We start from the raw sequence: 16,467 nt of genomic DNA on the forward strand, positions 1-16,467 counted from the left end.
CGGGGCCGGAGCTGGCGGCCGCTCCCCTCGCCCCGGCGCGGCGCTGCGCGGCGGCGGTGCCGCTCCCGGGGGAGCTCATAGATCCACCTGCGCACGGAGCGGCAAACAGCTCAACGCACAGCCGGGGAGGAGAGCAAAAAAATTAAAAATAAAATAAAATAAAAAAAAAAAGAAGAGGTTCCCCCCCAACCCGAAGCCGGTAAACAGCGTTGGCCCCGCAGAGCGCCCCCCCCTCCTGGCCGCGGGAGCGCTAGCGCTGCGCGCAGCCCCCGCCGCTCGCCGCGCCCGCCCGCCTCACGTCCCCCTGCCTGCCCGGGCCCGGGGCGGGGGGGCGCGGCATCATGAGCTCATCACGCGCAATTTGCTAAGCAAGAGTTTAAATAAAAAAAAAAAAAAAAATCCGAGAGGAGCGCAGAGGCCGGGGCGGCGGCACAGCGCGCCCCTCGGCGCCGGGGAGGCGGGCAGGGAGGGGGCGCCCCCCGCGCCCCCCGCGCCCCCCGCCACCACGTGCGCCGGCCGGGCCGGGCCGGGTCGGGGGCGGGCAGCGCCGGGCCCGCCCCGCCGCGCCCCCTCCCCTCATCCCGGCCGCCCCGTGTGTGCCATCCGCGGCTCCGCGCCGGCGGGCGAGTCAGCGAGCGGGGGACCCCGGGCCGGAGCCGGGCGGCGCCGCAGCAGCTGCTGCTGCTGCTGCCGCCGCCGCCGCGCACCGGGGACGGGGCTTGCAATTCCCGTTCCGGTCCGTCCTCCACGGCGCTACGTGAAACGCGGGGGGACCCGCGCTGAGAGCCCGCGGGCGGCTCCCTGTCCGGGGGCCCGGCCCGCGGCGCCAGGCAGTGCCGGGGCGCTCACCTGCCGGGGGCTCCCCGGGCTCCTCCCGCGCCCGCCGGCCGCCAGCCCAAGCAGCCCCTGCCTGCCCCGCACCGCCCGGGCTGAGGTCAGCCCCCGCTTCGGGAGCAGCACCGAGGGAAGGAGATGCTCAAAGCGACGTCGCTCCGGTTGTCGGCTCTACCCTGCTTGTTGCATCAGGGCCGTTTGGGCTTCTGGTCTGAGTTCAGCTGCTCGCTCTGACTGCGTAGCACAATCATCCTTTCTTCTCAAACTAACTCCTCTCAGCAAAACAGGAGGATGCTTAGGTTAAGCTTACTAGGACCTAGTGCCCTTTCAGCCTCATCACATCAAACAGTGGGAAAACGTGTACCAGACTTGTAATGTTAATGTGTCGGGAATGAATATTGAAAAATAAAGGTCTACCTAACTTCCTTTTTTTCTGCCCTGCATATAAAAAGCCATCACTTCAGCTACAGTCCATATTTCTATTGGTGGCTGAAATATTTCTGAATGTCTAGGTCTAAATCCTGCAGTGAGAACCCCCTTTCTGTAGCAAAGCGCATCTCTACAAATGGTGAGAAGTAGTCCCGCCCTTTTCCATAGGTGAGATCGATCTTGTCCGTCCACAGAACTGTCTAGTGCAGAAAGCATTTCCTACACATCCATAAAATAGTAAAAGAGGCAGTTAAAGGTTATTTTTAGGAGAGTAGCTGGAGATAAAGGAAAGCTTGTGGGAGGAACAGAAGAACGCTGAATGCTGAAGGTGGGGTGGGAGGAAACAGCATAATGCTCTTCACATAAAAGTAGGGCTGGAAGGGACCTTGCGAGGTCAGCTCCTCCATGGCTCTGCCCCAAGGCACGATCAGCTCCATCTATGTCATTCTTGACAAGTGTTTGTCTAACCCATTCTGAAGTCCTCCAGCGATAGCACCACTACAGCCTCCTCAGGCAATCTGTTCTGACTTGCAGTCACAAACTTTTCCTTAATATTTAACCTGAATCTTCCTTGCTGTGATTTCAGAGTATTACACTAGCCACCGAAGACACAGCAAGCAGAGTATTCCACTCAATCTCTACAGAGTTAAAGCCCACTTCCAGATACTGTTCCATCGGCCCTCCAGGACATCTCAACAGCTCATGTCTCTTACTGCTTTCATCAGGGCTGTCTTCAACTGTCTTCATCTTTCTTGAAGTGCAATGTCCAAAGCTGGATATAATGTGCTGCTTGGAACCCTACAAGTGTTTATAAGAAAAGAAGGATACTTGTGCATGTGTCACAGCATATACTCTTTTTCCATGCTTCCAGGGGGCATGCAAGCTTTGGTTGTAACAGCAGAAGGCTCTTAACTAGTGACCATTTTGTGATACAATTCAAGCTCTAGTTGGTTTTGTTCCCCTAGAATTAACTACCACCTAATTCGTTGTTCCTATTTCTATCTCTATGGCTGAATACTTCTCCTTTTTGCACTGTCTCTATTAAATATAATATTTTTTTTCCAGAATATTTATCCAGTTTGTCAAAATCACTTTGAATTTAAGCCTATCTTCCACTGTCATATACAAATTTAATAAACAATTTCTATTCTGTAATCCAGACTGTTAGCAAGAACTTTAACCTGTTCAGAGGCAGGACAGATCCTTGCAGAGCTCTGCAAAATGTATCCTCCCACATTTGAGAGTGAGCCCTTGATACTTTACTCTTTGTAGTTTCCAGACAATTTTGCATGCACCCTGATAGTTGCAAGACCTATGTAAACTAATCTTGCTTAGAAGAGTGGCATATGCGAGGCTTTGCTTTATTCTCTTAGTGACAAAGGATATACTTCATTATTTTCTTTTCACTCCCACCAGGCTTTAAGGATGTCATAGAAGATCACCAAAAGGGCTATGCAAGCAGTTACACTTTTTGATTGTGCAGCTAACCAAGAAGGTATTCCGTTTGACCAAATTTAAAAATTTTGAGCTTGTATTCAAGAGCTGAATCCACCAAAAGATTAGAGGCATTCACAAAACCAAAGAGCATTGATCTTGTCAGAAATTCCACTTACTTTTTTAGCTCGTCATCCAGGGTTAGGAAACTTACCGAGCATATAGAAGATTTTGATTCAGCTGCCTTTTTGTCTGAAGGGATTCAGCCCTGATGTTCTTCCACTCAGTGCAAGAAACATAATAGCTAGAACCATCCTAAGTATAGAAATGATTGCTGTGAGATCATATAATAATTGTGTAGAAAAAAGTAGGGCTACTGGCAGGAAAGGTTTAGGAGATGTTGCGTACTGGAATTCGACAGCATGCCAGTTAAGTCTTTCTCTGGAGGTCAAAATGAATGCAGGCGCTCTCAGCAGATGAAATTCAGTTTAATTTCCTGAATACTGCAACTGATTTTGTAGTAAGGGTCATAGTCCACAACTGGTAAATTCAGGTCTGCTTTGTAAAGAATAAAGGCACATTTTTCAGCAAATAATTTTTTCACACAATCATAAGCCACCTAGCCCTAATAAGAATTGCTGCATTTTTAAGATGCTAAGGTAGTTTAAAGGAAGGAAAAAGAAAAAAAAAACACCTCACTGTTCTGTGAGTTAAAAGCTGCAAACACACATCAAGGCATGTGGCAATAATGTATGCTTGCCCTAGAAGAAGTTCTAGTAGAGCTTCAGAATATACAGTTCTTCAGTGGAAATACATTCAAACCTTCAAGTATTTGCTGTTTCAAATCTCAAGCCATATATGAAAAAGAATGAAAGAGGTGCATTCTGAAACTCTGCACACCTTGGCACCACAATTTAGTGTATTGGGGACATATTTTCATTTCCACTACCAAAATATCCTCCTAAGTCAAAAGTTCCCCCAAGACTTCTGATACAACCTAGGACAGAAAATCAGAGCAGAGTGTGAAACACCCTACCAGGGATGAGAGCTACCAAGCGAGATGACTACGAGAAGCTGTTCAGCCATGCATTTCAAATCTTGAAGCTGAACTCAGACAGCCTGCAAGGTACATTTTTTGAGATCACAGCCTTACATATAGTATTACTCAAAAGAGACTTCAGTTCATGGCTAGTCAATGCTCTTCATGCAGGAAAGCCACTACTCAGCGCATGTATTGCAGGAGCCAAACTCTGCACTCACATGAAAGATAAAGTACCCACCTTTGTGTTCACTGTTACAAACAGCAGAGGTTGGTATGGTCTAAACAGAGAACAAATCTAGTAAAATGATGATCAACTGTCTGTAATATTGCCACATAAAAGAGTGAATAAAGGTAATGGAATGGGAGTTTGTTTTGATTACAATATTTTCCTCCAGGTTACTGGAGATGTAAAATGACCAGGTCTGTTCCCATGTTTTGTTTCAGTCTACTTAGCTAGAGACAACACGTAGTGTTGCAAACCACTCTCAAAGGCAGGAAGAGGGGCAAAGGGGTCTGTTCTTCTGCAGGTATAACCCAGATCTGAAACGAAGTTGCAAACAATTGGTGATTCTGGTATTTAGGGGACTGACATGCTTTTATCATAGCTGTTTCATCCTCAGACCTCCAAAGGTCCCTCACAGCACCTCACACCCTCTCTCTGTATCACTTGTCTTAAGATCGATCAAAACCTCAAGGGAAAAGCATGACGCTGGTAGCATACTAGAAATAGAAATGGAAATTCAATGTGATAGGAAAGTACTCTTTTACAAAAGTTCAAAATCCAAGATTCTCCAAACTCCCACAGAGAACATATATTTTCAATGTATTCTGCAGAGAAAAGTTTCAACATATTCACCTCAAAAACTGAAATGCTCATTTATATATAGACTCTGGCTATAAATAACAATACATGTAACAGTTTTTTATTGACCTTCTGTTTCTAAGTAATTTTGGCCTCCTCTGTCTCCAGTTTTGTCATCAAGTTTCAAAATCATCATGACGTATTTGTACTGCTGCTAACTGTGGAAATAGTTTTTGTAAATCTCATTCATTTGGTTTTTCTTAGAATCAAACTCTTGTTCTCAAAGTTAACTGAGAATTTCAGCTGAAAGGGAAAGCTAGGAGCCCTCCTACTCATACACAAAATACGGAAATTTAGTCCTCAGAGAGAAACTCAAGAGAAGTTCCTTTTATCAAGATTTTTGGATCCCGATTTGTATTTTTTAAGTTATTAGGTTTGCCAATATTGCATAGAGACAGAAAATTTACTTGAGAAGTATACTGCAAACATTTAAAATTGAAGTAGTTATAAATCTGAAGACCGCTTCTTTTTAACCAGTGGAGATTTTCTAGTCATAGTACACTTAAAGGTCCATTACCTTAAATAAAAAGTTTAATAGCAATGAAAAGAACTAAATTATATGGAAAGATTATTGGGGAAGTCCCCCCAGAAATCTTTGGCATTTAGAAAATAATGTAATTCCTATCCCAGAATTATAAAGTTTGGTTTAAATTGCGAAGGAAAACTATTACTCCAGTAAAAGTCACATAGAACTTCTTAAATGAGTAATGCTAACGCCATGAATTATTTCCACTTTCAAATCTTTATTCTGTTTGACTAGCTGGATGATGGATGATTGCTTCTTCGTTGTTGCTGTGCCACTACAAACTCAAGAAAGCAAACAAAAATGCTGATGGATCAGACTTTTTGCCAGTTACCTCACAAGCTGCAGATTCACTACTGCACAAAAGAAATCACTGAAATGCAAGGGTAATCAGAAAAGTTTATTTTGAGAGAGAAAATCAGTACAATGTCAAATATTTCTAAATAGCTCAGTAATCATAAAACACTGATGTCAGGAAAAATAGTTTCTCATTCTTCCTCTCACAAAAATCCACAGTAATTTGGACCTAAATATGGTGCGGGAACATGGCATTTGCAGGAAGTTGGATGAAAAAAAGTTGTCTTCTTTTACATCATCTTTTTCAAGAAACAGAAGCAATGCATGAGCTTTACAAGAACAGCACAAACTCAGCTCTGTGCTAGCTAGGAAAAGCATTCAGCTTTTTCGAAGATCAACCTTCCTTGGTCTTGTCTCTGGCCCATTTCAGAAAGCTCGCTGTATATTTTCCAAGTGTCTAGTAAGCCCTCACATCAACATTTCTCTTTTCACATCCGAGAGTTTCCTTTGTCTGATAATACACAGGACCTTCACACTCTCATCACACGACCTGATCAAGGTTGGATCTCAAATAGCATTATATTACTGGAAATAAAGCAGTACATTCTGCAAAGCTTCCTTAACACGATTGGAAGTCTCATCTCACCAAATTTGTAAAATGTGCAGAATATATCAAAAGGTAGCAGATGTCACCTTCGGTTCCCATTTCTCACTAGAGGCATCGCCAACAAACTTTGCAGATGTCTACACTGATAAATAGGACAGAAGAATGGGCTAGAAGGAGTTCCACATTGCTTAGTAGCTCATTTGCCTCCAGTTTTGTTTTGGGCTGCTCCAAAGAGTTCTTTCCAAGACTAAGCTCAGGTCTAGCACTGGGAATCATTTATTTCAGTTAATCATATAAAAGGATGAATGGATGAGATGGCACCAGGTTGTCTCTCTGTCATCCTCCATGCACCCCCAGCCAGCTGAGCACCACAGGCCCCAAACCCTCGCCATGCCTTCCTGTCATTCCCTAGGGTACATTACATGTCCTTGAGGTCTGAAGAAAGTCACTTTAGTAGCTTGCATAGAGACCTTATGTCACCTCAATCACTGTAATGGCCTGCAGCTTTTCCTCTCCCCATTGTGTCAGAGATCAAGATATCAGCTTGAAAAGTGAGCAAACTAAAACAGTGGTTTGCTACTAACAGTTCAATGCTATTAACATGTAGTGTTTCACTAACTCACCAACAGTTGACTCTTAATTTCTGTGAAGTATACCTAGGACAACAAATGCTACATAAATACTTTCTTCAAATTTGAAGATGAGGAAACTGTCAAAGAGAATTTAAATGAAGATCATAATGCTGACAGCTCCAGTTCCATCAGTGCAAATTTTGTAGTATAAATATATATAAAAGCATGAAGCGAGTAAGAAGCAGCACATTTATACTACATCACTGCACTGAATTGCATTGCGTACTGTAGAAAGGCATCATAGATGCCGTAGAAGGTGAGATGATGGTTTTATATATTCTGGGTGCAACCCAGCAATTACATAACCTGGATTCTAACGACTATGTATTCCTCCATCATTAAGGAGAAAATGTCATTTTATTTAAAATTATAATCACCAAATCCAGTGATTTCTGACGAGCTGTGTGAATGTGATTTGCAATATTGATTCCACCATAGTCAAGTAAGAAAATAAATGCTGAAAGAAACAAGGCTCAAGATAAATATTTCATATTATAAAGTTTTTTTTTTTTTCTAAGGGGTATTAGTAAGAGTTTTTTCTGCTTTTTAATGATTAATGTATTTCACATTTTACATGCAAACGTTGAAGACTAGCGATAAGGTAGCCAAAGGTAAAACGTAAGGACTGGAATGCCACTGAGAAAAATGCTTCTTAAATAACCAATAGTTACTGTCAGGTTGATCTACAGTCTTTCTTACTAACCAGATATTTAGTATTTTCCATGGAAGTTGTTATCCACATTTCAAAATAGCCATCATGAGAACTGGAAGATTTTGTTGGCTATTGCAATTCAGGTATCACAAGTTGTCTTTTCAGTCTCAGACTTCCTTCAGGCTCATAAGATATTGAACAGTAGTAGGACTCAGAATACATTAAAGGATCAAACATAACAAATACAGACATCACTGAATATTATGAAGGAAATAAAGATGAAACTAACCAAAGAGTTTCATCAAAAACTTATTGAAAATTTTGAACTAAACCTTATCATTTCAATGAGTTTTGTACTAGCACAAAGGTGAGAAAATAAAGTATTAATGGTCATCAGATAAAAAAAAAAAAATTTACATCAATCTAGGTGGCCCTGAATGTAAAGCAGCTGAGGGGTTTTTTTCATTTGGTTTGGGGTTTTGTTTGTTTTGTGTTGTTTGTTTATTTGTTTGTTTTTTCCTCCTCATACCCCGAATAAAAGACAATAACCTTCAGGAAACTGAGGGCAGGGACAATTTTAACAAATGTGTGGACATCTCCATGAGCACATGCTTATCCCTTTTATGAATATTTGTGAGACCTGGCTATTTCGGATTTTAAAATATCCACGAATCCATTGTTTTGAAATACCTAGCTTACTGTATGTTTCTAAATCTTGTTTTGCCTCCAAATAGTCAGAAGGAGCACCAGGTGCTAGAACTGCAGTAACTTAACTTGAGAGCTGATAGTCCTTAGACAGCACTGAGCTGTACATGGGAAAAGCCAATAACATTCTCTGCTGCTGTAATGTGAATCAATAAGCATTCTGTCCTGTACTTTCACTTCAGAGTTAGAGCTCTCGAACATATGTATCTGGCTTGAAGTTTTTTCCTTAAAGTGAGAACAAGAACAGCTTCATTTTAGCTACAGCAGTGAGGAGTAAATGAGAGGTGAATCAGGCTACAGGCAATAAGAGTACTCATTTGTGTGGCTTGACAAAAAAAGCTAACATTCTGAAACAGAAATGTTGTTCCATGGTAATGCCTAATCTTTGCAAATGTAGCTTATAATTTTTTCCCCCTGATTATTTAGAGGAAAAAAATTTTATAACTAGGGTATAGAGGGCCTTCCACACCTTAGGGAGCTAATTTTAGTCACTTAATACAATATCAAAAGGATCATTCCGTGTTCAAGGATAAAAAAGTAGCTAAGAATAGAGCCAAATGGATTTTCAAGAAACTTTCATCACTGAAGTTAATGATAAATTTAAGAATAGCTAAAGTTAAGAGCTCTTTATGAAGTGATTAATGAAGTCTTTCAAGTAGTAAATCCCAAGAAGAGCATACAATGGACATGTGAAAACGTATCATACAAAGCACTTGCCAAGATAAAGAGTCACTACAGTTTGAACACCTCATCAATAGGTAGGGATTTTGAAGTTTCTTACAAAATCTTAAAGCTCATGTTCTCAAGCTCTCACACCTGATTTAAATGCCCTTCAGTCTTTGGGAAGCCACCAGAGCAGCTGGTTAGCATTAGCAGTATTAAGCCAAATTTATATGTTTTAAGCTCTTCAAGACCATTTGTCTTCTAAGGGCAGGACTGAAGACAGTATCAACCTAAATACATAAGAATTAAAATATCACGGCATCTCAAGCTACTTCACAATGAAATGCCTCTTTTCAAATTACTCTTATGTATAAGAACAAGTTAAATTGTCGTCTCTTCTTTCTTTCAGGTCTCATACCATGGCATTTTGCTAGCAGAGAACTTCCTTGCCAAGATAGTGATCCCCATCTGTCATTCACTCTTCATGTTTCTCAACGGAGTTAAAAAGCCTGACAAGTTTCCATGAATAACAATGACACATACTCTTATATCTTGAGAAGAGGCGCAAATTTTATTGATGAAAAAGGGGGAAAAAAACCCCACAGTGTTTAAAGAGTTTTCTGAGCACTGCTTATGTCTGGGTTTGAGTGAAGATGGAACTGCCATTGTGTGTGAGTCAACCACCCTGCTTAAATCTGTTATGTAATTGCTGACTTAGGTCACTGCAGCTAACGACCTGTCTTCACTACGAACACAAATCTGTTCTGTAACCAACACCCCATGCTTCTACAAGAAAAATTCTTCTGTATTTTGCAACAGCACTTGCTTAGTGGAAGTTCCAACAGCTTTTAATACACAGTTTTTGACCAGGTTTGTGCATCTGCACTTAAAAATTAGCTGCTTAAGCATACCTGCTTGAACATCTTCTTGGAAAGTATCCTAAAATTGTATCAGAGAAGCATGTTTTGGAGGAGATGCTCACAGGCAGCATGTAGAAGACATGCTTTCACTGCTATGACTGGTTTTCATGGTAGGTTTAGCAAACCTAATTGCATAAATATAGTTACAGAGGCACATCTATACTACCTAATTTTCAGAAAGACTGCACCTCTCTGGTAATAGGTTTATTTTGTCAGTGCATAAGACAATGGGAAAAAATTCTCAAGAAGGGAAAGGGCCTCAGCCAAGCTTACCTAGTTTTGATGATTAACAATGCAGCACTATATCAGTCTTTGGTCAGCCTCGTGTCAGTCAAAACATTATTCCTAGCACAAGCTAATTCAAATTTCAGTCTGAAAAATTTCCTCTGGTCTCTTGAGGTTCTGTACAGAGAAAAAAGTTAACCAATATCCCATATTAAATGTTATTATGAAAGAAAAGGATGCCATCTGCATATAGACCTGTATTTAGAAGCACTTTTCGTTATTGGCGTGAGTTATTTGGTATTTTGTTTTTCTTTCAGCTCCATTCTTGAACTTCTGACTGTACTCAGTCAAGTTGACTGAGAAATATACTTATGTCTTCAGGGGGTATGCACTATTTCAGATTATAATTTAGATATATGCTCCTTTTTTTTTTTAAATAGTTCTATCTTCACTGTGTAAAATTCAGCTCTTGTAGAGGCTGGTCAAGCATCAGTCTTGGGGAAAATGTTATTGAATATTATGTTAGTGATCTTGGCACAAAAAGTAGGTATATGCTAATGACATTTTGAGAGTCATCAGCAATAAAGGAGAAGATTAGAATGTTATATAGGAAAAGCTAGATGACCTTGATGGCTAGTATAACAAGCGTGAAACTGAGTTTAATATAGTTTGAGACAAGATCATATATAAAATGTCCAGGGAAAAAAAAAGATAGTGAAAATTGGGAATGAAATTTTAGCTAGTAGACTAAAATTCCATCAAGTACTAGGAGAAAGCAACTTAATTTGTTTTAGAAGGATCTCACTAACTTTATGATTAGGAAAATAACATTGTGGTTACGTGCAATTGCAGAGACCTTGCTTGAATGATCCAGGGGTCCATTCCAGCCTGAGGGGCTCAACTAACTTGTTTAATCTGTTTGACTAATGCTATCCCTCCCTCCTGTCTTAATGAATGTCATGAAGAAGTCTAAAACTCCCTAAATTGTGTATTCCCCTCGTACTCAAGGGCCAGGAACATTGTCTTACCTAGTTTTCCAATTGCCTAGTTCTTTCAAGAATTAGTATTTCAAAACTGGATCCTTTTGAAAATGCTTACAATTCAAACTGCTGATGGCTTAGTCTCTTTGACAGGTCAGCTGCTAAAGCAAAAAAACAGAAGATGAAGCAGGCAAAGTACAGGAAGAGAAATATTGCTTCTGCCCAACTGAAACCTTATTGAAACCAAGCTGAAATTGGGTCAGAGTGCCTTTTAAGGGAAGCAATAAAGCTGCTTCTATGTATTGGGTCACCCACTACGTACTGAGTCATACAAGCCTACTATTTCTTCTCCAGCTCATTCAGAGCAAAGGTCCAAAAATGGAACACAAAATAGATCTTCAGATTTTTTTTTTGTTTGCTTGCTTGTTTTTGAAGGGAGCAAGCTGTGTAAACCCAGAAGACGTTTTCCAATATCAATAACACACCTGAGTAGTTTTGGGTGGTGTGACTATATAAGGACATTGATGATAAGTTGAACAATGTCAAAGTTCCTCAGTGTATGTCACGATAAAGTCAAACATATGAAAATTCTCCTTTTGGGAGGAATCCACCCCATAAAGTTCCTGTCTTAACAAGGTCTCAAATGCTATTTTCTTCTGGCTGCAGTGCCAGGCATTTTGCATGGCCAAACCTCCACAGAAATTCAGCGGAATTTTACATGCCAGTAAGTTTCAGAAAATTATGCATCAGAGAGCCTGCTTTATAAAGAGGGTGCCTGAAGTTAGGCAGAATTAGACGTTGCACACATTTATTTCATTAATATGGCATAGTCACAGCATGTTTAAAATTTTGAAAAATGAAAATCCATGAAGTGAGTAATGAATAAGTTGCCAATATTTTGGATCAGAAGAATCTATTTCAAAATATGGTGACCCTAGGCAGGCTTGGTTAATCATCCTCCTTGATTAGTCTGCACACAACAATCTGTGTCAGATAGGAGGATTAATGATTCTTCCCAATACACAGAAAGCATGTCCTAAAACTGTTTCGACTACCTGTGTCTAAAATAGTCAATCTAACAATGCAAAGTGTGCTATGTTTTTATTCGATGGAATATTAGGAGATGAGTATTATGTGATATGTCAGTATGTGTGATCATTTTGTTATATTTCAAACTGCATTGAGTTTATTTTTTTTAAGATTTTTTTTCTCTTACAGGCACTTGAGGAAGGGGTTATCCCCTTTGTGGAAGACAGCAATAGAATGTAAAAGCCGAGGCTAACGTGGAAATGACACAGTATGAAACTTGAAATAAATGGTATATAACTGTTTTCAAGATGGAAACAACTTTGAAAAGCTTCACCAAAGCAGACCAAAGTTCTGCAGTTTTGAGATATGTACCCAGGTGCTTCAGTAAGAAAGCACATTTTTATGACTACCAAAAGTTCATAAGCATAGGAAAATGATAATGAAGTTAAAGAACTTCACAAAGTTAGAAAGTTGTTTGATGAACAGAAATGTACTAAAACAGCTTCTTCACTGAGCCTTTAAAAGACTTTTTTTCATCGTGTTTGTATTTCTAAATAAAGTCTCAAAAATGCATTAACTTGCAAACTGTAATTATTACTTTTGATAGCTTAGCAATCTTTCTACTATTCCTAACTATTTCTCTATAAAACATCATGTGCTTTTAAAACATCTTATGACTGATGTTACACTACAAATAGGTAGACTAGAGATAGTAATATAAAGACATTTAAGTTTAAGATTCAAGTCATATGATGAGTGTCAACAGTGCAGTTGCAGTTACAATTGGTAGCTCCATGGTGGAGCCAAAAGCATGAGCTTTACACTTATTGCTGAGAGAGAGTCAGAAATATAAGGTAAGTGTGAGAGCATCCAGCGTCCTACAGGAATGCTTTGTTCCAGCATACCCTACATAACAGTGATTTCTTAGACCTAGCTGCAATTGAAAAAGTGTTTCAAGAAGTCTATTTCATTAACTGAAATAGCTAGTTGTTTATGTAGAGTGCCAATCATGAAGTTTCATTACTGCTGAATGTAGATTATATCATAGGTATACCACAGCAAGGGGCAAATTCCCATTTCAGAAAGAAAATCGTACAAAGCTGTTCCACAAAGATTTTAGACTATAATCAAATGTCCTAGTAACAGTCAGCATCTTTGATTTTAGATAAATACTTTTATATGACAATGAAAAATATCACTCAGTATAAAGCATCTTAACTGAGGTGAAGTGCATAAATCACTCCTTTGATAAAGTATCACTCCAAAATTAGCTTCATAAAGCAAAGACTATACTTCCCTATTCACAAGCATATTTTAAAATACAAAGCACCATATACATCAGTTTTTAGTGAAGCCTTAATCTCATTTCCAAAACTGAAAGCTGTTCTGCTCTTTAAAATTATTATTTTCTAAGCATTGTAAATGTTAATGTTCAGATATACATTAAAATAGTATGAGTAAAAAATAATGATGTAAAATAAGAACAATTCTAGGATATTTTGTACTGGCTATGAACTGCTCTTTCATTGAAAAAAAAGAGCATCAAAACTGACGTTGTGAGCGAAGCTCGATGCTGCTCCCCATGTTCTGTCAGGCTAGATTATTCTTAGAAGGAGAGAGAATGGGTGCTTCCTAAGACGTCTCTTCTTGTTACACTGAGGATATTCAAAAGAAAAAATCCTACCAGTTTACTACTTTGCTTGTGAATCTGTGGAAACAGAGTTCAAATGCCAACTTACTACTCTGGATGAACCACTGAGTGTCAGAGACAGTCCAGCCTATTTGATGCAGGCATAGGATGACAGTCTCCTAAACCAATTAAGAGCTATAAGTCTGAGAGAAAGGGCTTCTTGTTGCTGCATGTGTCAATACAATTTTATGGGTTTGTGAACCTTCACTTTGAAACCTTCTAAAAATCATGTTATTGGAAGAACTTGCTTATGTCTAATTACAGTGGTTTTTTTCTTGTCCTAAAGCAAGCAAAGAGCACTCTTTGAGGTGAGAAGCCCTGGTTTCAGTTCCTAGTTACGGCTGGAGAAGATTCCTTGGACCTTGCCTGAGTTTTGCATGGCTGATGTAAAGAATTAACAGCATCCTCCCAGGTTCCGCAGTGTCTTTACTGGTAACTAAGACACTAGGAACGAAATTTCTTCCTCGTTTAAGAGCAGTAACAGGATGTCACTTCTGCAAATTTCTGGAGATACAATTTTCAGGGCTGTGTCCTTTAAAAATACTTATAAAGGCAAATGAGCTACAAAAATGTGTTAAGTGTTCATCTGTATGTATGAGAGTCATTCAGTATATTAGCAGTTAGGGGGACTATAAAATTTTAGGTTGCATGCACAACTGGCATGCACATCTTGTACTCATTTTGGAAAGGGTACTTTCTATTCAGATATAGAGTATAGATAGATATAGAATGCTAACAGAGTACATTTTCATACCTAGCTGTTGGCCTATCATACTCAATCCACCTTCATTCATTTAAACCATTCATTTAAACATGAGTGAAAACTAGCTATTGAAATATACATTGTGAGTTAGTAGTGAATTTCCATTTATCTTAGTGTTAGAGGTTAAGTAAGCTCTGAAGTAAGAATCAATCCTGAGAAGTACTGTTTGAACTAAAATATACCTTTCTAATTTGTAAGCTCTTCAGTTAAGTGATGTATCTACTTACACAGTATTTCAGAGACTGGAGAAAAAAGCTGGAAGCATTACTACAGCTAAGGTGAGAGTGAAGGCTCTCACTACTAAGTACAAGATACTGTGCAATTGCCTGGAGCAAAGGTAAAAATGCAACTTTAAATTGCATGGAATTATAAAATTATATGCTGCCTCTAATGACATACTTTGCTGTCAGAGACCAACTTCAATACCAGAAGATTTCAGGATATTAGTGAAGTTCTAGAGCTATTCTTGCAGCACAACTTGTTACTGTGAGTGCTGCAGGCATACTACTACTTGCATAGCTAGTGCAAAGTGGAAGATTTGTTTTTGCAAAATAGCGTACAACAAGGGAGGAGGCTAGACAGCAAGAACAGGTTGCGTCTCCACTGATGATGATAATGAGCTAATGATCTCAGAGACTAGCTGGACATCAAGGAGGCTGTTGCATTAGCAACAGGAAGAAAAGGGTGCTGAGATGACAACTGCCATGCAAACTCCTACTCAGCATATTGCAAACAAGTTCAGCTGAGCTGACAAGGAATATAAAACTGCTTATATAACCAATGCCAGTTGTTTTGCTAAGGAAAAGAATTGTTATGACTCATGAGAAGAGCAAAGGAATTGCCTGAAACCTGGCAGAACAAGTCAGATTATTGCAATGTTAAAAAATCACCAATAAGTCACTTACCAAGAAGTTAAAAAGAAAAAAATGAAGAAAAAAGATGGAGAGAGTCAGTCTGTGCTAGACAAATACTGTAATAAATAAATTTTAAAAAAATATATTTAGGAAACCGTGGTAATTAAGAAAGACCATACAAATATTTGAAAACATTTATTTTAAAAAAATATTACCAGGACAAGGTAATTCTTAAGTATTTTTCTAACATGCACAAAGAAAACCTGGATTTTAAAGCATGTAGGATACCAAACAGTAGAATAATAGCAATGCTAAATGAAGAAGATAACTTCCAGGCTCAAAAGACACTGCGTTTAATTGCAATTCTAATGTAATTTGGACATCATTATGTTGAATAAAGATTAATCAATAACAGAACTGGACATTGTTTCAGAGTGTACAGCAATAATGCAGCTACCCACCAATTTCTCCATAAGGAAACAGAACACAGTCCCGGCCACTGCGAATCGTGTTAGTACATAAATTTTCAAAGGAGTGATTTTCCCCAAAATGAAGGCCATCATAAGCAAAGCAGATTAGAAAACAACGTTTAAAGAGAAAGATGTCAAAAAAAATTTGGAAATTCCTTAAAAATAAGATGACTGCTAAAAAGCAAGAATCATGCGGTAACAATTCCATTATCAAGATGAGAAGTACACTGAAAAGTGTATCCTGGTTCAGGGCAATGTAAGGATATTACTTAACTATTAAAAAAACAGCAACAAGAAAATAGAATATAAATCAATAAAAACTTTAAACTTACAAGATATAGAAATCTGATAAAGGAAGTTAAAGGCATTGTGGAAAATGCACGGTAGAATGGGCTTACAGAAAGTTAGAAGATTTAAGCATTATCAGGTCAAATGTGTTGGTGGTAATTAGATGCATCTTCTGATGGACATGGCAAAGTTAACTCCTTATAGTGAGAAACCTTGCAAGCTGCTTTTTTTTTCCTCTGCCATCAGTGCCAGTAGAGGTAATTCAAGTAGTGCCTAAGTACCTTCACAGGGAGAAAACATTTGTGCATGGCACTTAGAAAAGACAAGATTAAGAAACAGGCACTGAAAGTCTAAAACGACACAAACTCATATGAGAAAATGCATACAATTTCAACAATGAGTGGGATTAACTATTGCAATGCCTTACTAATAGGACGAGTGGACTCACATGATGCTGTTCTGGAAGACATGCTTCATCCAGGAATATTTTTTGATTCAGTACAGGGTGTCTTGGCAAAAGATAAGGACCCATTACTACAGAGGTCAGGCTGAATGCTCCAATAATACC

This window comes from Nipponia nippon, unplaced genomic scaffold (genome assembly GCF_047370975.1).
Source record: "Nipponia nippon isolate SJK-2023a ecotype South Korea unplaced genomic scaffold, ASM4737097v1 scaffold_6, whole genome shotgun sequence".
In the NCBI taxonomy this organism is placed as follows: domain Eukaryota; kingdom Metazoa; phylum Chordata; class Aves; order Pelecaniformes; family Threskiornithidae; genus Nipponia; species Nipponia nippon.